This window comes from Oncorhynchus kisutch, linkage group LG13, assembly GCF_002021735.2.
Source record: "Oncorhynchus kisutch isolate 150728-3 linkage group LG13, Okis_V2, whole genome shotgun sequence".
Classification (NCBI taxonomy): domain Eukaryota; kingdom Metazoa; phylum Chordata; class Actinopteri; order Salmoniformes; family Salmonidae; genus Oncorhynchus; species Oncorhynchus kisutch.
In genome coordinates this window covers 39,948,341-39,971,178 of record NC_034186.2, presented here as the reverse complement: position 1 = coordinate 39,971,178, position 22,838 = coordinate 39,948,341, and the positions used below count along the sequence as shown (strand labels likewise).

Sequence of the window (22,838 nt, the reverse complement as noted above, 5' to 3'; positions counted from 1 at the left end):
TTCCCCTGAAATATAAACCCTCCCTCTGCTCTGGCCCAGGCAGACAGCATCTCTACTGGAAAAACACTGCATAGAGACACAGCGTTAGGATGATACAGTGAGGGGGGAAAAGTATTTGATCCCGTGCTGATTTTGTACATTTGCTCACTGACAAAGAAATTATCAGTCTATAATTTTAATGGTAGGTTTATTTCCCTCATTAAAATGCTAATCAATTCATAACATTTTTGACATGTGTTTTTCTGGATTTTTGTTGTTGTTATTCTGTCTCTCACTGTTCAAATAAACCTACCATTAAAATTATAGACTGATAATTTCTTTGTCAGTGGGCAAACGTACAAAATCAGCACGGGATCAAATACTTTTTCCCCTCACTATAACCTCTCTATGTGAACACTAGTGTAACCCGGAAAGAGGACCAGAGAGGCGAGCACAGGATAGACAGGGCTGGTGTCTTCACTTCCATGGGGTACAGACAAGGGACGACATACATGAGAGACGAGGGGACATGAGTGACACAAAAAAACACTTTATACACTATATATACAAAACATCCACCAGAACCGATGTCTTTCCAGATGTCTTCAACAACAGACTGCATGAGTACACAGTGACAAGATACAGTGTGGCATGAACTGCCATACAAAGCCTATACAAGTTGTGTTTATTTCACTGGAGACATGCAGAATCCATTTTGTTTTTGCTGAGGAATGTGGTTTAGTGACACAGCAGTGAAAAGTGCTCTGTAGTGTAAAATGGTACTTAAACCAGCCAATTTACATTCATGCAAATGTATGGGTAATGGGTTTCTGCTAAGAGTAAAATAATGAGCAGTAAACAAAAAACATTAATCTAGTCTACACAACCTTCTGGAGAGTGAATATTGATGAAAAAAGCTTCTCTTTAAAGCGTGCGCAAGATTGATGATATGCAAGTCCAGTTAAATTGGATCCTTTCTCAGTCTTCCTCTTTTCAAAGTCTTGCTGAGATGAATTTGCTCCGGATGTGGTGAAAAGTAGCAACATTTCCTGCTCTAGACAGACTCCCCTCTGACACTTGGGTGAATATGAGCAAAGAGATCTTGTGTACTTCTACTACTCATAAACTGCATAGAATGTTCTATGAAAAGTGCTGTATGTAATAGGTACAGCACACACTGCCCCATCCATCTCCATAGCATTTGTACTCAAAAAAGGTGGGATCAAAAGTGAGAGGGGTTAAACAGCAAAACAGGCCTAAGTCTACAATGCTAGAGATGCAAACACTCAAACTCACTCCATCTTCATTTCATATACACTTGCTCACACACATTCACACTACCTCTAAAATCCTAGACTTGTTTGTTTACAGCAGTAAGCAGCTGCTCCACAACCCCTTCCTGTGAGCATGGCCCACACACACACACACACACACACAACCTCCCTCCGGCCGTGACGTCCTGTTTTGATGCAGGACCCGGGTGGAAAACAGAGCTGCAGTCTAAACGGACCAGTTGTGTTTCTGTTAGTGGCTGTTAATGGGATGTCACAATCAGGCCAAGAACAAAGGCTGGGAATGACTGAGCCTGGAGCCCAGGCTCACTCCCACACAGCTCTGGAGCAGGTCCAATAACATGCTTTTCTTACACCCTTTACCCATCTGACCACTGATCAGCTGGGCAGTAAAGTAGAAAAAATATTTTTCTGAAAATAGCATGAACATCTATGATAAGTCTCTTGATACAAACATATTGCGTCACGTCTCTTAAGGGAGCACAGCTCACATGTGCGCATGGCTCTTTTCTCCGAGAATGGAGAGCGATTCTTCTTCTTCCTATACTAAAACGTTCACTCCGTTTAGTCTCCCCCTATAGTACAGTATACAGTGTCTTCAGAAAGTATTCATGTACCCAATACTTTTTCCACATTTTGTTGTGTTACAGCCTGAATTCAAAACGGATTAAATCCATGTGTCACGTTCTGACCTTAGTTCTTTTGTTATGTCTTTGTTTTAGTATGGTCAGGGAGTGAGTTGGGGTTGTCTATGTTCGTTTTTCTATGTTGTGTTTTGAGTTTGGCCTGGTATGGTTCTCAATCAGAGGCAGGTGTCGTTAGTTGTCTCTGATTGAGAATCATACTTAGGTAGCCTTTTCCCACCTGTGTTTCGTGGGTGATTGTTTTCTGTTATGTGTCTGTCACTTTACGGAACTGTTTCGTTTCGTTCTCCTTTGTTATTTTGTTTAGTGTTCTCTGTTGAATAAATATAATGATGAACACTTACCACGCTGCACTTTGGTCCTCACCTCATTCCAACGACGAGCATTACACCATGTTTTTCCTCTCACCCATCTACACACAATACCCCATCATGACAAAGTGAAAACATGTTTTTAGAAATGTGTTCAAAATGTATTGAAAACAGAAATCTAACTTACAAAAGTATTCTCACCCCTTTGCTATGACACTCCAAATTGAGCTCAGGTGCATCCAGTTTCCCTTGATCATCCTTGATGTCACAACAACTTGATTGGCTAATTCAATTATTTGGACATGATTTAGAAAGAAACAGACTTGTCTATATAAAAAGATCCCACAGTTGACAATGCATGTCAGAGCAGAAACTGTAACATGAAGTCTAAAGATCTGTCCGTAGAGCTCAAGGATAGAATTGTGATGAGGCATATCTCAGCGGAAGTGTAGAAAACTTGAAATATTCTAGAAATTGTTTTCAAGAGGACATCGTTTTTTTAAATGGAAAAAATATGCAACTACCCAGACTCAGACCTGGCCGTCCGACCAAACTGAGCAACCGGGCAAGAAAGACATTGGCCAGGGAGGTGACCAAGAACCCAATGACCACTCTGACAGAACTACAGAGTCCCTTGGCTGAGATGGGAGAACCTGCCAGAAGGACAGCAGTCTCTACAGCACTTCACCAATCTGGGCTTCATGGGAGATGGAAGCCACTCCTGAGAAAAAAGGCACTTGACAGCACTACTGGAGTTTGCCAAAAAGGCATATGAAAGCAAGAGATTATAAAGCAAGAGATTCTGATGAGACAACAATTGAACTTGTTGGCCTGAATGCAAAGCGCCATGTCTGGAGAAAACCAGGCACAGCTCATCACCCATCGAACACCATCCATACTGTGAAGCATGGTGGTGGCAGCATCATGATATGGGGATGCTTTTTAGCGGCAGTACCCAGGGGACTGGTAACGATTGAGGGAACAATGAATGATGCAAATCCTTGATGAGAACCTGCTTCAGAGTGCAAATGACAGACTGGGGGCGAAGATTTATGTTCCAACTGGACAATGATCCCAATCATACAGCCAAAGCGACGCTGGAATGGCTTCAGGACAAGAATGTGAAAGTGGCCCCAGCCAAAGTCCATACTTCAAAATCACATATAAAATCTGTGGAAAGACAGGATGATTGCCAATCACAGCGGCTCCCCATCTAACTTAACAGAGCTTAAGAAAATGGGTGAAAGAAGGATGGGTGAAAAATCACCAAATCCAGATGTGCAAAGTTGATACAAACATACCCAAGACGACTCGAAGCTGTAAACAACACCAAAATGTGCGTCTACAAAGTATTGACTCAGGGGTGTGAATACTTATGTAAATGAGCTATTTCTTCATTTAATTGTCAATACATTTCGCCAAAAAATCTAAAAACCTGTTTTCACTTTGTCATTATGGGGCATTGCGTATTGCTGTAACAAAATGTGGAGTAAGTCAAGGGGTATGAATACTTTCTGAAGGCACTGTATATACTATATTCAGCATTAGGTACGGTTGAGCCTCTCCCTAATCTGTATTATGTTATCATAGGGTGGCGCACAATTCGCCCATCGTCGTCCGGGTTAGGGGAGGGTTTGGCCGGGGTAGGCCGTCATTGTAAAATAAGAATTTGTTCTTAACCGAGTTGCCTAGTTAAATAAATAAATAAATAATAAATTGTATGCCTTCCTCCAGCCCAAGCCACAGATGGTGGGAGAGAAGGGGGAATGTGTGTGGTGGGGAATGGGATCCCATATTAGATCATCTCATTGGATGAACTTCACAGCATTGTGATCTGGGAGTCTGCTTGTCCTTAGGCAACATCCATCCATGCTTATGTCCGTTTGTCTCACACCTGCAAGCTAAAATGTTGACACTATACTCCAATGAATTTCTCAAGTTCTAGACACGTTTCATGGGAACGTTTCAAGAACATTCATGTGTCCAGTTCTGTAGGTTAGGAGAATATTTCATAAATGTTACACTAAACATAGTTGCCATGTTCTCAGAATATAAGATAATGTTTTAAACATGTTTAATGGCAAAGTGGGTGTATATCCTGCCTGGTTTGCCCTGTCCGGGGGTATAGTCGGACCGGGCTACAGTGTCTTCTGACCCCTGCTATCTCAGCCTCCAGTAATTATGCTGCAATAGTTTGTGTCGGGGAGATAGGGTTAGTCTTTTATATCTGGAGTATTTCTCCTGTCTTATCTGGTGTCCTGTGTGAATTTAAGTATGGTCCCTCTAATATATTCTCTATGAGGACCCGAGCCCTAGGACCATGCCTCAGGACTACCTGGCCCGATGACTCCTTGCTGTCCCCAGTCCAACTGGTCATGCTGCTGCTCCAGTTTCAACTGTTCTGCCTGTGGCTATTGAACCCTGACCTATTCACCGGACGTGCTACCTTGTCCCGGACCTGCTGTTTTTTACTCTCTCCCTACCGTACCTGCTTTCTAACTCTGAATGATTGGCTATGAAAAGCCAACTGACATTTACTTCTGAGGTGCTGACCTGTTGTACCCTCTACAACCACTGTGATTATTATTATTTGAACGTTTGAACATCTTGGCTATGTACTATTATAATCTTCACCTGGCACAGCCGGAAGAGGACTGGCCACCCCTCAGAGCCTGGTTCCTCTCTAGGTTTCTTCCTAGGTTCCTGCTTTTCTAGGGAGTTTTTACTAGCCACTGTGCTTCTACATCTGCATTGCTTGCTGTTTGGGGTTTTAGGCTGGGTTTCTGTACAGCACTTTGTGACATTAGCTGATGTAAAAACATATTTATAAATCCATTGATTGATTGACAAATGCATAATGGGAACGTTGCAGTAATATTTCTGTGTATCAGTTGTCAGGATGTCTTTTGATGGTCCCAAAGAAACGTACTCCCCAAAAAATGTAAAATGTTATTAAACATCACGCATTGTTACTGTTGCTAAGCCAATCAAGGTCCTGATTGGTGAATCACTGATCCATTCATAGCTCTGTCTGTTGGCAAGTTTATGGATACTCTCAAACATATACAGTGCTTTTAACATACATGATTACATTGTGCATTTTCATAATCAGTAGACTTCAGTAGACTACAGTATGTTCTCTGAAGTCTACTGATTACAATGATATAGAATATGATATTATATCCTGTGTCACTTTTAAGAACTGTGATAGGAAACCTGCCCTGTACACGTCACTCTATGCAAAATCCCATAGGAATTGTCATGACTGTCCTGTGAGAATCACAATGAGTCAGATCAGCTTGGCAATGGCCAATAATAACCAGACTTTCTCTCACCCGCAGAGGGGAGGAGGGAACTGGTGTGGAGGTTGACACCTCCACATCCAGTCATAAATTAAGCAGGCGAGGACTCTCTCCCTCTCTACGCTCCAGTATTGGTGAAAGTAATGTGCCTTTGTTTCACAGACTTGTTATCGCCAAAACTAACATCCAAAAAGTTAATACCGGAAACAGTATTTCTAACGTAACTATGTGGGGAATGGTCAGTGGGGGAACTATGAAAAACGAATGTAATATGGGTGTTCATTTTGTGTTGTCATTAAAACCTGTATAACGAAAATACTGTAACTAGAAAAGTATATCCCCTTTATCTGTCAAGCTATCATCCAATATGTTGTGCATATAATATGAACATTAAATTATTTTTTGTTAAGATAGGAATGTGATTTTAGCTTTCTAATTATATATTTTTTTGATAATACTTTGCACAGTAACTAGCCCAACCCCGAGTGAGGTCAGAGAGCTTGTCAGCATGACGGAACGCCCTTTTGACCAAGAGTGCATAAAAGGCTTGGAAGAGAAACCAACTGTTAAACCAGAAAACATGAGGCGTTAGCTACATGTTGTAATGGTTGAAACTTTGAACCTCAACATGAGTTGAAGAAATAAACTCATCTTCTTTTAGACCAGAGAGCCAAAGTGCAGCAGCTCATGTCCATAGTGGTCTGAATCCTAAACTCTGAATAATCAACATGAGGAGGAAGAGGCAACAAACTCCCCTCTCAGACAATAACCCGTACAGCTGATTAGCTGTCCTGGGTAAAATATCTCAAACTCTTCAAACCATCCCATCCTACTACGATTCTCATATCACCGTACGCTACTCTCATCACCCCACTGGAACCATCGGCACGGCCGGCTGATCGTCAAATTAGCAGCTTTAGGAGGAGGAGGAGTGGAGGAGTGAACTCTGTAGTTCTGTTCAGGACTACATGACGGACAAGGACAGCCATACATAAATACATTCATTATGACTTATTTCAAACATGTGGCAGTTTGTGTGCAAAGTACATCATTAATGGGAGAATAGTTATAGAATGTATCGACGATATGGTCTTTCTCTCTATTTATGTTGTTGGGTAAAATGCCATATTGTGTAAGTCCGCTAGGGACCTTTGTCTCATGTAGTAAGTGTGTGTGTGTATTATTTAGATAGCTAGTAAATAAATGATTAAACCAATTTGTGTAGAACTGAATAATGAACAAGGCTGGGGTTTTTGTAGATCCAAGAAGGTTATGACTGTTCAGAATGATGATATTATTGATCAAATAGATATACCTTAGAGTTTAATTCGGAAAATGGTAACTCTTTAAATAACTTCTTCCGTGGTGCCCCAAATCCTAATGAGTTAATTGTTACATGATTATAATGTAATTGGGTAACAATTAAACAAACAGTTAGTGGATTCAATAAATAAGTCATCAGATTAATGAAAGGAAAGTCACAACAGAAGGGATTATGTCCAGCAGGGACAGAGGTAACCCATTTAAGCAAAATCCCTTGATGAGACCACAGAAAATTTACAAAAAGCTTGGATGTCTCAAAGATGTCCAGCTATAATGCCATTGCAGATTTAACCTATTACACTCTAGAGAGGCAGTTTTCCAAAATGGCCACCAATCAGCTCCATGGGGTCAAATAGGACAGGTTAACATGGCAGTATTTCAATTCATAATTGCTATGTAATGCCCAATGATGGCTTAAAATGTTTGAGTTGGTGTTGCGAACACAATAAAATGTCTGACCCTCAGTGTTCACTGACCCTCAGTGTTCACTGAAATAGCACTATTTCAGGTTTTGTTCAGCGCTAAATATCATACAAGTCTGCCAATCTTCACACTTCTATATCAAATCGAACAATATGGTATTTTTTGGGAGCTTATCTACTGAACTAAGTAGTTGAAACGTATTCAGAAAATCTACCCCAGAGCTCCTTGACGGATGACGATGACATTGATGTAATGGAAAGACAAATAAAACTATTTTCTGTTTGCTAAGTACCTGTTAAAACATTCTCTGTTTGTCCCCTGAATATTACAGAGTATGTTTATCTAGTGCAAGTTTTCCCTTCAAACACACAGCTTTGTGGCAGAGCTAATTACAGTAGGATTAATGTGAGCAGACAAATTCCTTAGGGAGGAAAGTAATTAAGCAGAGGACTGTGGACAGTGGACACACACAGGGCAACTGGGTGCTTCCTAGAACCATAAACTTGGCTCTTATGTCTCCGCAATTAGTTTTATTTGACACCTGAAAGGAGAGGGCATCAGAGTAAAGGAGAGGAAGAACGGCAACTGTCCTTCAGTGGAGAGAAAGAGAGGCAGCATTGATGAGCACAGCAGCACAGTGCTTCCTGTTGTTGCAGGCTAAAAACACAGTGACCTTCAGAATGTCATAACATATACACACACTTCCACACTCACAATTTTCCTTTTGGTGCACGCGTCCGTCCCCTTCTCTGATTCCCCCACCCCCAACCTCTCCCCTCCCCTCCCACTGGACTCTCGACCCTCCTCCTCAGACTCAACATATCTGGGTCTCTCTCAACTCCCCTCTTGTAACTTCCTCCCCCTTTCCATTTGGACAGCCCTTGACAGCAGGGCTCTGAGCAGATCTCCTCTCTGCCAGCTCCTGTCACTGTCACTTCAGTGGGAATGTGTGGCAAGGGAGCACTCGGAACGCAAAAAGTGACATCCTTTCAGCTTTTAGAGTGCCCCACTTTAAACAGGCTGGCCACGACTGGCCACAAGACCATATCGACCAGTCTTGCCTCTCTGCCACCCAAAGCCATACGTTTCAAGAGAAAGTTCTGGTCTGCTCTCTCATCTAAGTACTGTGATGTTGTTTCTCTCTGTTTAAGATATAGATTTTTGTGATGTGAAATGGTTTGTACAATAGCTTGTGGCAGTGATTCAATTTATTCAGTAACACACTGATGTTTTCCAACGCCAAGAGTCCACACATCATGTGTGCACATGTGTGCTTGGTTTCACTATCCTTGTGGTGACCAAAGTCCTCACAAGGATAGTAAAACAAGGACAATTGTACTACTTTATGTATTGGAATCTTTAGGGGTGTTAATAATTTTGCCCCCTACCTTTGAGAAAAAAAGTGTTACTTGTTAAACAAAATCTCTTTATCTGACCAATTGTATTAGGATAAAATATAATTTCCCAATTTTTTGAAGCATACAATATAGCTCACTATTTCAATGATTTACTTTATACAGTCATTATTTCTCATGTTTCTCAAGGGTGTCAATAATTTCAGACCACACTATACATAATGTCTTTGTGTTGTGTGGGTACATATTTTAACCGGTCCCCCAAAATAAAAATAAAGGGTATTTTAGGATTAGGGGTTAAGTTTATGGGTTAGGGTTACACTTGGGGATTTTGAATGGGAATCAATTATTTGGTTCCAACAAGGATAGTAAAACAAAAAGGTATGCATGTGTGTGTTCATTGTGTGTTGAATACCTGTATACCGGCTGCATCTCTCGGGCGATGCCGATCACAACTCCAGAAGGGAAGCGATCAAACTCCAGAAACAGCTCCCTGATGTTGCTCCTGTACTTCAGATCTACATCCAGCTGTACAATGCGCTGCAGATCTGAAACAAAGAGTTCAATACATTTTTACTCAGAAATTCAAACGTATTGCTAGCACCCCGTGAGTAGCAGATTACTTTGGCTATACATCATATCAGCCAAAATGATCAGCTATGAAATTATTCTGATTATTGTCTGATACCAATATGTTTTTAGCCATCATCTGATACCGATATAAAGGCTGATATATCATGCATCTCTAATCATAGCTCTGATGTAGGCCCTGTTTCTGGGTAGCTAGCTGGGCTAGGAATTGCCAGGGACCTCATGATACGATATTACCACCATACTTAGGTGCCGATACAATATGTATTGCGATTCTCACGATTCTATATGTATTGTGATTTTATTGCTATTTGATGTTTCAAACTTATTGCTCATCATATGTCTGCTGCAGAGGGACAAGAGAGAGCCATGAGAAGACGAGTTTTGAACAGTCATGGAAATAAAAGTCCTGAAAACAATTGGTCTCCTTGTTTAAAAAGCATGTGTAGAACAAGCTATGAAGGAAACATACTGGAGTTTTGGTGCAGGTAGAGCCAACTAGCCCAAAAATAATATTGTGATAGTCAAAACAATATCCCGACAGTATCGATTTTTCCCCCATCACTAATAGCCAGGAAGCAGCACTCTGTGGACACAGTCACCCCAGTTACCAGGAAATACAGACTCCTCTGTTCATTGTTTCACCTTCCTGTGTTTTGCTGGTTGGCATGGCAGTGAAAAGTAAGGACATTCTTAGGGTGCTGGACTGCTGTGCAATGGACAAAATACTGTGCCAATCTGGATTTACAGAGGGGTGTCAATCTGAAAACCATGCATTGGGTATTGGCATCTCAAACTGCTCAAATCTAACAGCGACTCTAAAGGTGCCCCTCACAATTGTGTATACTGTAACATACAGTTAACGAGTGTTATAGTAAAATAGTAACCTTAAAGTGCAAAAAGAAAGTATCTAGATACTCTATGGGCCTCCAAAAAAGTCCTCTGAAAGTAAAAAAAAACAAACAGATCTAGATCACGTACGCAGATGGTCCAAAAAGCCCGTAGTCTAAGAAAGCAATCTCGGTATGACCCCTGATGGTTCAAGAAAGTTATGCGGTTCCAAGAACCGAATTGCTAACCAACCTCCAAGAAGGAAATGCAGGTACAAGAAGAAGTAAGTTCCAAATCTAGATGGGTGATTTGATGGGAAAACCACATGATCTATTGGCAGTGGTGTAGTACAATTTGTTTAGGTGAGGAAGTGCAAAAAATAAATACCGACAAATGTAGCCAATTGAATAGGCCATCGTTGTAGAATATGCATAAAAGACATCCTCCAATTGCAACATCTGGTATATTGGACTGAAATGTGTATATGTGAAAGTATTCAGACCCCTTGACTTTTCCCACCTTATCTACATAAATATTCAGACCCTTTGCTATGAGACCCAAAATTGAGCTCAGGTGCATCCTGTTTCCATTAATCATCCTTGAGATGTCTTTACAACTTGATTGGAGTCCACCTGTGGTAAATTCAATTGATTGGACATGATTTGGAAAAGCACACACCTGTATATATACACAGTTGAAGTTAGAAGTTAACATACACTTAGGTTCGAGTCATTAAAACTCATTTTTCAACCAGTCCACAAATTTCTTGTTAACCAACTATAGTTTTGGAAAGTCGGTTAGGACATCTACTTTGTGCATGACACAAGTAATTTTTCCAAAAATTGTTTACAGACAGATTATTTCACTTATAATTCACTGCATCACAATTCCAGTGGGTCAGAAGTTTACATACACTAAGTTGACTGTGCCTTTAAACAGCTTGGAAAATTACAGAAAATTATGTCATGGCTTTAGAAACTTCTGATAGGCTAATTGATCATTTGAGTCAATAGGAGGTGTACCTGTGGATGTATTTCAAGGCCTACCTTCAAAGTCAGTGACTCTTTGCTTGACATCATGAAAAAATCTAAATAAATCAGCCAAGACCTCAGAAAAAAATTGCAGACCTCCACAAGTCTGGTTCATCCTTGGGAGCAATTTCCAAACTCCTGAAGGTACCACGTTAATCTGTACAAACAATAGTACGCAAGTATAAACACCATGGGACCAGCCGTCATACAGCTCAGGAAGGAGACGCGTTCTGTCTCCTAGAATGTACTTTGGTGCAAAAAAGTTCAAATCAATCCCAGAACAGCAGCAAAGGACCTGGTGAAGATGCTGGAGGAAACAGGTACAAAAGTATCTATATCCACAGTAAATCGAGTCCTATATCGATATAACCTGAAATGCCTCTCAGCAAGGAAGAAGCCACTGCTTTTTAAGTTTATCTTTTTAATTTAGATTTGGATAGAATTTTGATTAACTACATGACAATGATTGAGATACCAAGACATCCTTATAAATTAAATGAAACTATACTGCAAAAATGTGCATCTAAAACCATTACTGGCACGCAAGATTGTTAGAAATGGTAAGATAAATTGGCATTCCACATGAGAAAGGTTGCCGACTCCTCGTGTAGCCTATTACTGGCAACTTCAGGAGAGTAACGGCAGAAATCTGCGAAAGCCAGCAGCAGGAGAATGGTCGGGTCAGGTAAAAAAAAACAATCTTCTGGGTATCTTGATCTCTGGCTCCCTCGAGTCATTTGTGTCTTATTTCATCAAAACAGAGCGATTAAAGCATCAGACAAGCTCAATGCATATAGTTGATGTTATTAAAACTAGAGGTTGGCCGATTAATTAGGGCCAATTTCAAGTTTTCTTAACAATCGGTAATCGGCCTTTTCGGATGCCAATTATGGCCGATTAAACTGCAATCCACGAGGAAACTACGTGGCAGGATGACTACCTGTTAAATGAGTGCAGCGTCAAAAGGACCTTGTGGCTGCAAGGAGCCAAGGTAAGTTCCTAGCTAGCATTAAACATATCTTATAAAAAACAATCAATCTTCACAATCACTAGTTAACTACACATGGTTGATGATATTACTAGGTTGACTAGTTTCTCCTTTGTTGCATATAATCAATGAGGTGCCTGTTAATTTATCATCGAATCACAGCCTACTTCAACTTCACCAAACAAGTGATTTAACAAAAGCGCATTGCTGAAAAAAGCACAATCTTTGCACAAATTTACCTAACCATAAACATCAATGCCTTTCTTAAAATCAATACACAGAAGTATATATTTTTAAACATGCATATACAGTTAAAAGAATTCATGTTAGCAGGCAAAATTAACTAGGAAAATGGTGTCACTTCTGTTGCGTTCAGTGCAAGCAGAGTCAGAGTATATGCAGCAGTTTGGGCCGCCTGGCTCGTTGCGAACTGTGAACTAATTTGCTTCTGTAACCGTGAAAGCCTTGGTTTCATGCATGTTAATATCAGAAGCCTCCTCCGTAAGTTTGTTCTATTCACTGCTTTAGCACACTCCGCCAATGCTAATGTCCTAGCCGTGTCTAAATCCTGGCTTAGGAAGGCCACCAAAAATTCTGAAATTTCCATCCAACTACAACATTTTCCGACAAGATCAAACTGCCAAAGGGGGCAGAGTAGCAATCCACTGCAGAGATAGCATGCAGACTTCTGTCATACTATCCAGGTCTGTGCCCAAACAAATCAAACTACTACTTTAAAAAATCCACCTTTTCAGAAACAAGTCTCACCGTTGCCGCTTGTTATAGACCCCCCACAGCCGCCAGCTGTGCCCTGGACACCATATGTGAATTGATTGCCCCCCATCTAGCTTCAGAGCTCGTACTGTGAAGTGACTTAAACTGGGATATGCTTAACACCTCGGCCGTCCTACAATCTAAGCTAGATGCCCTCAATCTCACACAAATTATCCATGGGCACCCTCTGAGATATCATCCTGACCAACTTGCCCTCTAAACACACCTCTGCGTCTTCAACCAGGATCTCAGCCTCATTGACCGCTTCCGTAATGGGTCTGCGGTCAAACGACCACCCCCCATCACTGTCAAACGCTCCTATTGACCTCGTCCCGTCAGTAGAGGATGCCTGGTTGCTCTTTAAAAGTGCTTTCCTCACAATCTTAAATAAGCATTCCCCATTCAAAAAATGTAGAACTAAGAACAGATATAGCCCTTGGTTCACCCCAGACTTGACTGCCCTTGACCAGCACAAAAACATCCTGTGGCATTCTGCATTAGCATCATTAGCCTCCGCGATATGCAACTTTTCAGGGAAGTCAGGAACCAATATATCCAGTCAGTTAGGAAAGCTAAGGCTAGCTTTTTCAAACAGAAATTTGCATCCTGTAGAGGAGAATAAGAGCACCTCCTCTCAGCTGCGCACTGCACTGAGGCTAGGAAACACTGTCACCACCGACAAATCTACGATAATCGATCATTTCAATAAGCATTTTTCTATGGCTGGCCATGCTTTCCACCTGGCTACCCCAATCCCAGCCAACAGCTCTGCACCCCTGCAGCAACTTGGGAATATTGAACCACCAGCATTCATATGTTCTCATGTTCTGAGCAAGGGACTTAAACGTCAGCTTTTTTACATGGCACATATTGCACTTTTACTTTCTTCTCCAACACTGTGTTTTTGCATTATTTAAACCAAATTGAACATGTTTCATTATTTATTTGAGACTAAATAGATTTGATTTATTATATTAAGTTAAAATAAGTGTTAATTCAGTATTGTTGTAATTGTCATTATTACAAATATATATATATTAAAAAAAATATATATATATACATACAGTGGGGAGAACAAGTATTTGATACACTGCCGATTTTACAGGTTTTCCTATTTACAAAGCATGTAGAGGTCTGTAATTTTTATCATAGGTACACTTCAACTGTGAGAGACGGAATCTAAAACAAGAATCCAGAAAATCACATTGTATGATTTTTAAGTAATTAATTTGCATTTTATTGTATGACACTGTATATTTATATTTATTTAAAGAAAACAATAAAAAAATGTTTTTAAATTATACATTTAAAAATATATATATAAAAAAAAAGTCAGATTTAGCGGTATCGGCATTTTTTGGTCCATTTTTGGTCCTGGAGCAGAAGGGCAAAAGCTTGCTTGATCTTGATTTTCAGTATGAATACAGACCGTGAAAGCGCGGCCTCACGATCCTTCTGACTTTTTGGGTTTTAAGCAGGAGGTGTCAGAAATGTCACCTTTTCGGCGTTGAAGGTATCGGCGTTGAAAAATCATAATCGGTCGACCTCTAATTAAAACACACAGGAGGTGTTTATATAAGGATAAACCTACCTTTTAAAATTTCAACGAATCAATTGGTCAAAAGAACCGACGACTTTCAGTCGAGCAAGATATTTTTTGGGTCTGGGACAGACTGCTGCACGCTTTGTTGACACAGGTATAAGGCCCTCTCCCGTCCTCCACGAATCAAAAACCATGGATTGATATCAGCCTGAAAGAGGGAGGCTGCTTATAAATAGGGCAAGGTGACCGGGAACAATAGTGTTGTTAACCAATATAAATGCGACCTATGAAGATCGATCAAGATGGTGAAACAAGTATAGGGACAAAGTGGAGGAGCAATTCAGTGAGTCGGACACAAGGCGTATGTGGCAGGGGCTCCTAATGTTCACTGATTACAAAAAGAATGCCAGCCACATCGCCGTCACCAACGCTACCCTACCGGATATGCTAAACACATTTTTCTCACAAGTTGAGCACAATGATGCTGAGCTGCCAAGGCAAGTCTCCGATGACAATGTGGGCTACACACTCAGTCTCCATTGAGGATGTATGTAAGCCATTCAAACGTGTTAACCCTCACAAGGCTGCTGGCATCCCTAGCCGTGCCCTCAGAGCATTTGCAGACCAGCTGGCAGTTATGTTCTGACCTTTTCAATCTCCCTAGCTCAGGGCGCTATACTCACCTGCTTCAAGATGTCCACCATCATCCCTGTGTCCAAGAAAGGGAAAGTAACTGAACTGAATGACTACCGACCAGTAGCACTCACTGCTGTCATTATAAAGTAATTTGAGGCTAGTCAAAGACCATTTCACTTCCTCCCTCCCTGACACACTCAACAGTTTCCAAATCGCCTACTGTTCTGACAGATCCAAAGACAACGCAATCGCCATTGCACTGCACACTGCCCTTACCCAACCGGACAAAAGGAATGGATATGTGATGATGCTGTTCATCGACTACAGCTCGGCCTTCAATGCCATAGTGCGCAATAAGCTCATTACAAAGCTCACGGCCCTGGGTCTGAACTCCTCCCTATGCAACTGGGTCCTGGACTTCCTGGCGGGCTGCTCCCAGGTGGTGAAGTTAGGCAACATTACCTCCTCAACACTGATTTTCAACACTGGGGTCCCACAAGGGTGCGTCCTCAGTCCCCTCATCAGTCCCCCCCGTATACCCACGACTGCGTGGCCTCACACAGTTCCAACTCTATCAAGTTCAATGACAACACAACAGTAGTGGGGCCTGACTACCAACAATGACGAGACAGCCTACAGGGTGGAAGTAGGCACTCTGACAATGTTAGCAAAACAAAGTAGCTGATTGTGGACTTCAGGAGGAACGCACCATTGGGTGCACACTGCCTGCCATCCAGGACACCTACAAAACCAGGTGTCGCAGGAAGGCTAAGAAGATCATCAGGGACCCCAACCATGCCCTGTTCTCCCTGCTTCAAATCACTGACACGGGTAGTACAGGAACATCATGGCAAAAACTGGAAAATAGTTTCAGACCATCAGGCAGCTGAATAGCCACCACTAGTCAGCTACCTGCTACTCCCCCTATGGACATTTACCCCCCCCCCTCAACATTTCCCCTCACACCCCTTCAATGGTCACTTACCGCACATGCTGCTCCCCCTATGGACATTCTCCCCCTCACCAAATGACTTGTACTCTTCCCCAACGACATTCATCACTGTTGCAGTTAATATGTATATTATTGACTAATTATAATTGTCTTTATTTCTTTTGGTCCCCACACCCTTATATATTTATGCTGCTCCCCCTTTGGTCATTCCCCCACATCCCCTAAACAGTCTTTACTCTGCCTCCACTCCAAATGGACCTTTATTCATCCCTTCTACAGTTGTGAAGTATATAGTGCTATTTCTATTTCTATTGTTGCTTTATTATTACCATTTTCATTATTTTATTTAACTTTGTCCTGCATGTTTTAGCTCGGAGCCAAAGATTTTCACTATACCCTGCAATTACACCTGCAACCCTGTACATGTGACTTTTAAACACTCAATCTCTGAATCTGGAAAGTGAGCACAGAGTGCTTCAAAGATGGACCATAGCGCACACACTGTGCAAAAAAAGCTAGCCACCCAGCGTGTTCCCAGTACGAGCCTTATTTTTGCTACTTGTTGCTGCAGTTCGGCAGTGCAATCAGCAAGTTGGTTCTGGTTTTGGGGAGATCGACTGTATTTAGTGTACAATTTGTTCATGACGATATGGAAGTGGTTCACACCACCAACCTCTGACACTTTGTCCCTTACCGCCAATTCATGTCTATGGTTTAGACAGTGCCACACAACAAGGTTTGGATAGTGCTGGGAGAGCCTCCTGCGTGCAACGCCTGATTTCTTCCCCCAGCATGACACTGGCACAATCACTTGCGAAGGACACCAAGTGTTTCTTCAGACAATTGCCGTTGAATTCGTGACCACACAAGCGTCCAAACAAATGTTTCACAGTGTCCGCCTTTTGGGTAAGGACGCTGGATAAAATCAAGACTAAATCTGGGTCACGGGGCTTGTCGGTTTTACATTTGAAATAAACTATCAGCGTACTCTTGCTGCTAAGGCTTGTAGACTCATCTAAAAAATGTAAAGCTTACGGCCCTGGGTTGGTCTGATATGCGAGTGCAAGACCAAGTCAAGCTTCAGCACTTGATTAAGATGGCGAGAATGATAATTGCTATAGATCAAGAATCAGCCACTAACCTGTACACAAAACTCATCCTCCGAATACTTCTTCAAAAGAAAATTCAAACAGAGAGATATGGGGACTCTTTTATTCCAAGAGACATTTGGCTGTATAATAGATCGTCTGTTGGTCCCTCGAGTATACAGCATATTGCACTTTCACTATAAATGTGTAGCTATAGCACATTGAATGAATTATTTTGTGTCGTTTCTGTGGTTTCATGTTTTATTTACTGTCTTCTTAAGCACATGACCATAATACATTTGATCTGAATCTGACTTGTAAAATGACAGACATGTGACATCTGCACATAACTTATTTACAAACTATTCATGAGTATGCCTCCTGTTTGTTCCTCCACATACTGCTTGTCCATACGTCAGCACAGGGTAGCAGGCCTATCGGTGCCGTGGTGGTGGTGCCAGCTGCAGGGAGAGGACCTGTTCTGTCATCTGAGGGAACAGAGGTAGCTGAGGACCTGTGATCGGGAACTGTCAGTGTTACGGAGATCAGGCCTGGACCTGGGGACAGGGCAGGGAGGGAGCCGTCAAGGTTGTGATGCTGGCTGTAAGCTAGTGGCCAGGACAGATGAGGGAGCTGGATTAGGATATTCACCTATGTCAACTTGCTGGCTGTTTGCGTTGTTGTCAGGCCTATTGATTGTGGTAGTTGCTGCAGCTTTTGCAAAAAAAAGAAAATGCACCAATTCTTGTTTTGTCATCATTATGTCTATGACAGCTGGCCAGCTGTCCAAAAATGTACCTCTGCTAACCGTGCATGCTGCAAAGTGAGGAAATTATGACAAATCTAAGGATTCATTTTTTTACGTTCTGATTGATCAAAAAGTAGCCAAGCCTCTGACGGGCCTCCGCAGTGCCTACATGTAGCCTACAGTTCATCATTCTCACCACTGCCAACATAAGAAACCACCATTTACCTACCTCTAGGCTGCTATAAATATTTATCCGGTTTGTCATACTATAATTTTTCATGGAATTTTAGTGGTAACTTATTTATCATTTATATTTAATTATCAGAATACATTTACCAGCTCCGCGTATTCTCAAATTGAAAAAAGTGAGGGAAGGCCGCTCCTTCACTACACCCCTGGGTGCGAGACCCGTTTTCTGATTTCTAGACCATTCAAGGACTTCAAGGACTCTTTTCCAAAAACCTTCTCAGATCAATTTATTGGATCAATAATGTTAATTAGGGTAAGGAGTTTGACACCCATGACACTGAGTATCTATAACGCAAAGTAAGACACCAGTGATGTGTCGGTATTGAACCCAACCCAGCTCACTGTTTTTCAAGCCAATATAATCTAGGCCTATTTACAGTACAAGCAATCGCTGCCTAAGTCAAGCAAGAAAACGTGATTCCAGTTAACAATACTAACAAATAACAGAACAAGAAACAGTTTTCCAGCTTCTTGCTTCTTGAGGTCAGACAGTGGCATGCACTATAATCAAATGTGTCTCTGTCCCAATCTGATGGTTGAAGTCACAATGGAAAGGCCAACCCAAATTGGGGCCCTGGCCTGGAGAGGCCAGCACTGCACAGACAATGGCCCTGTATATGGAAAAAGGAAAACAAGTGTCCTAAACTAAGTCTGTTGAAACAAGAACAATGCTGGGTGACTGGGCTAGAGCAGGGCCTCCACGGAGACCTTGGCCAGAGAGATATTTTAGGGTCGGTCTCTGTCCAAACAAGCAGCGGAAACTAAACTGTCTGCAGAGTGTCAACCATTTTCTCCCCTGCTCTTTAAACAAGGAAGTCCCCTTCAAAATGCCTTCATGTGTTGCGTTAGCAGAGGGAGGTTGGCGGCGAGTCATACCCCGCCGGCTAATGCTGACTTTGTTCGTTCTGAGGGGGCTTAACGGCCTGCTTTGGAACAGGGGAAAGCAGGAAGAGAGTTTTCGGCTGATACATGATTGTGCTAAGCTATAATATAACCACATAAATCATGAAGGCCCACCCAGGCAGAGCCACATTCACGCACACTCTCCCATCGCCGCTTCTCTTTAACGGTCAATGACAGCTATTATGAGACCATTTAATGCTGACAGGCAGTGCAGAATGGCCTTTAAAACAAATGTGATTTTGACATGAACTGCAAGAGGTCAAATTCCCAATTAATACCGATAGGGCAATGCAGGGTGACATTTGACCATATCGGAGGAGCTGGAGGCTCTCTGGCCGGTGCCCCGGGGGTAACGTTACAGTGCACGATAACAGAATGTTTGCGTTTGGCCAACTCAGATTTATTTCACCAGGCCTAGTTTACCCGGAGGGAGAGACCAATTCCCGAACCGGAGGGATCACGGCAGGGTTCGCTGCCACAGCCCACCTCTGGCAACCAGCCGAGCGTGCGGACCAGCAAAGACCGTCTCCACGGACCAGGTTTCAGCAGGCCATGATAGGGCAGGCGGGCTGGCTGCACAACACTGCTTTGTCTAAATCATGCCTTGAAGGAATGTTGTGTCTGAGGTCAAGTATGTGGCATTGAATGGGGGGAGGGGTGGGTTTTTGTCTAATGTGTATTCATGTGATATTTGAGTAACTTAAACATTACTACAAAATCTATGGGCTAAAGAAATCTAGCTAAAAACATTAGCTGACATGGACTGGTTGATCTGGACATTTCTGACCATTTATAAATAGCTCTCTAATGTAATGACAGACATGACAAGAGGAATACTGACGATGCACTACCCAAATTCTAAATTTCTCCTTGTGCATTTTACTATTACAACTTTGAAGAGTAAGTTGAAAGATGGACTGAGTTCTGAACCCTTTATAGAACCCATAGCAGCTGTCAACAGTCTTTCTTTAAATTACTATAGCGGCCGCGAACAGCCTTGTTTTTCTAACAGTAATAACTGTATCAATATCGCAAAATTAACTTGCTAACAACCTGTTGTATTCGTGTGGCTGTTGTCATCAATCAGAAACAGGATTTGCGGTCATTTGACTTTTAAAAAAAATGACTCAAAATGGGGCCTCCAATTGGCATAGCGTCTTCTGGTTTAGATAGGGCTTGGTAGGTAGGGATATCCTTGTCTCATTGCGCACCAGCAACTCTTGTGCACGCTAACCAACTCTTGTGCACGCTAACCAAGGTTGCCAGGTCCACGTTTCCTCCGACACATTGGTGCGACTGGCTTCCGGGTTGGACGCACGCTGTGTTAAGAAGCAGTGCGGCTTGGTTGGGTTGTCTATCGGAGGACGCATGACTCTCAACCTTCGTCTCTCCCAAGCCCCTACGGGAGTTGTAGCGATGAGGCAAGATAGTAGCTACTAACAATTGGATACCATGAAAAAGGGGGTCAACATTTTTTTTAAATACTCCAAATGAAAATGCTGGAGTGGCCACGAATTTTCATTGTGGAAAAAGCTGCAGCTTGGTTGTTGGTTGGTGATATGGCTTCGGACACATCCTTGCACTTTGAAAGTGATGATGATGTCGAGGTGAGTGAAATAAGTAAAACAGCAGATACTATATGTTTGGTGTTTTTGATTGATGCTGTGAAACTGTTCTCAGATTAGCAAATCCTGTCATGATCACTTGGTTGGTACAAGTGAGCACATCAGCAGTGGAGCTTGAATGATTGTTCTCTGTCTCATGGAAATAGTTGCAGTGCTTAACTGTAAATAATCAGCTAACTAGTTGGTTGTTTTGTCTTGTTTCTACTGATGTAATTCATATGGAAGTGGCCCAAGCTTCTTGATATAGTTAGTTAGCTAGTCAGTCAGGCAAGAAAAGTTGTGTGGCGGTAAATTTGGGATGTGCTAGCGAAACGTCAACCTCAGCTGTCACTTTCACTAGCAAGCCATACAGACAACCAGCTAACTAGCCACTGAAATGGAGATGAGTAATTTGTGTTTCTGTTATCATGGTTGCTAGGTACAGATATTCATAGGCTATACATTGCCTCATTTCCCTATTGTTTGACAGCTTAGCTTTCGTGTTAGGATAGATGCTCGCGCAATGGAGCTAAATATAAGGCTCCCGAGTGGCGCAGTGGTCTAAGACACTGCATCTCAGTGCAAGAGGTGTCACTGCAGTACCTAGTTCAAATCCAAGCTGCATCACATCCGGCCGTGATTGGGAGTCCCATAGGGCGGGAAATGTGTTCTTAACTGGCCTGCCTAGTTAAATAAAGGTAAAATAAAAAAATGGTTTAAAGTAAAATATGTTATTGCAGTGATATTCATTTACATAGCCAGATGCTTGTTTGGTCCTGTGTCTCCCGATGCAGTTCATTTGGAAACTGTCCCACCTTCGTACCTTAGTAATTAATCAGCTAACATTGGCAAACTCTGTAGTTGGTCTATAAGGCAAGAAAATGAGAGCTGGAAGCAACATTGTGCTTTGCTCGCAAGACTGTCACACTTGATCCAGTCACTCCCTCCCTACAAAAGACAACCAGCTAACTATGCCCATCGGAATAGATGACATTTTTCTAAATCTGTTTGGCTAAATTGCGTCACGACATGGGGGTCCTGAGCCAGAAGCTCTTCCCCATCGTGGAGGCCATGCAGAAGCACTTCAGCGCCACCATCTTCTTCCTGTTCGTGGCCATGCACCACATCATGTCCACAGGTAAGGGTTGCCTTAGTTACAAAGATAAATGTGAATGTGTAACTTTTTCATAGGTATTTGTGTCATCTTTGTAATCTTTTACTTTCAACATCCTAAATAAATAACAATAGTTGATGTTAGAGGTCGACCGATTAATCAGAATGGCCGATTTCAAGTTTTCATAACAATCGGTAATCTGCATTTTTGGACACCGATTATGGCCAATTATATTGCACTCCACGAGGAGACTGCATGGCAGGCTGACCACCTGTTACACGAGTGCAGCAAGGAGCCAAGGTAAGTTGATAGCTAGCATTAAAATTATCTTATAAAAAACAAATCAAACATAATCACTAGTTAAACTAGTAATATCAACCATGTGTAGTTTATCTAGCTTGTCCTGCTTTGCATATAATCAATACGGTGCCTATTAATTTATCATCGAATCACAGTCAACTTCGCCAAACGGGTGATCATTTAACAAGCGCATTTGCGAAAAAAGCACTGTCATTGCACCAATGTGTACCTAACCATAAACATCAACACCTTTCTTAAAATCAATACACAAGTCAATTTTTTGAACCTGCATATTTAGTTAATATTGCCTGCTAACATGAATTTCTTTTAACTAGGGAAATTGTGTCACTTCTCTTGCGTTCTGTGCAAGCAGAGTCAGGGTATATGCACCAGTTTGGGCCACCTGGCTCGTTGTGAACTGTGTGAAGACCATTTATTCCTAACAAAGACCGTAATTAATTTGCTAGAATTTTACATAATTATGACATAACATTGAAGGTTGTGCAATGTAAAAGCAGTATTTAGACTTAGGGTTGCCGCCCGTTCGATAAAATACGGAACGGTTCCGTATTTCACTGAAAGAATAAACGTTCTGTTTTCGAAATAATGGTTTCCGGATTTGACCATATTACGACCTAAGGCTCGTATTTCTGTGTGTTTATTATGTTCTAATTAAGTCTATGATTTGATATTTGATAGAGCAGTCTGAGTGGTGGTAGGCAGCAGCAGACTCGTAAGCATTCATTCAAACAGCGCTTTCCTGCGTTTACCAGCAGCACTTCGCTGTGCTTCAAGCATTGCAAAGTTTATGACTTCAAGCGTATCAACTCCCGAGATTAGGCGGGCAATACTAAAGT

General features: G+C 41.9%; 1 pseudogene; it reads right to left on the bottom strand.

Annotated features, from left to right (window-relative positions):
* The window catches only part of LOC109902957 (xyloside xylosyltransferase 1-like), a 51,649-nt pseudogene that overhangs the window by 13,723 nt on the left and 15,088 nt on the right, over positions 1-22,838 (bottom strand).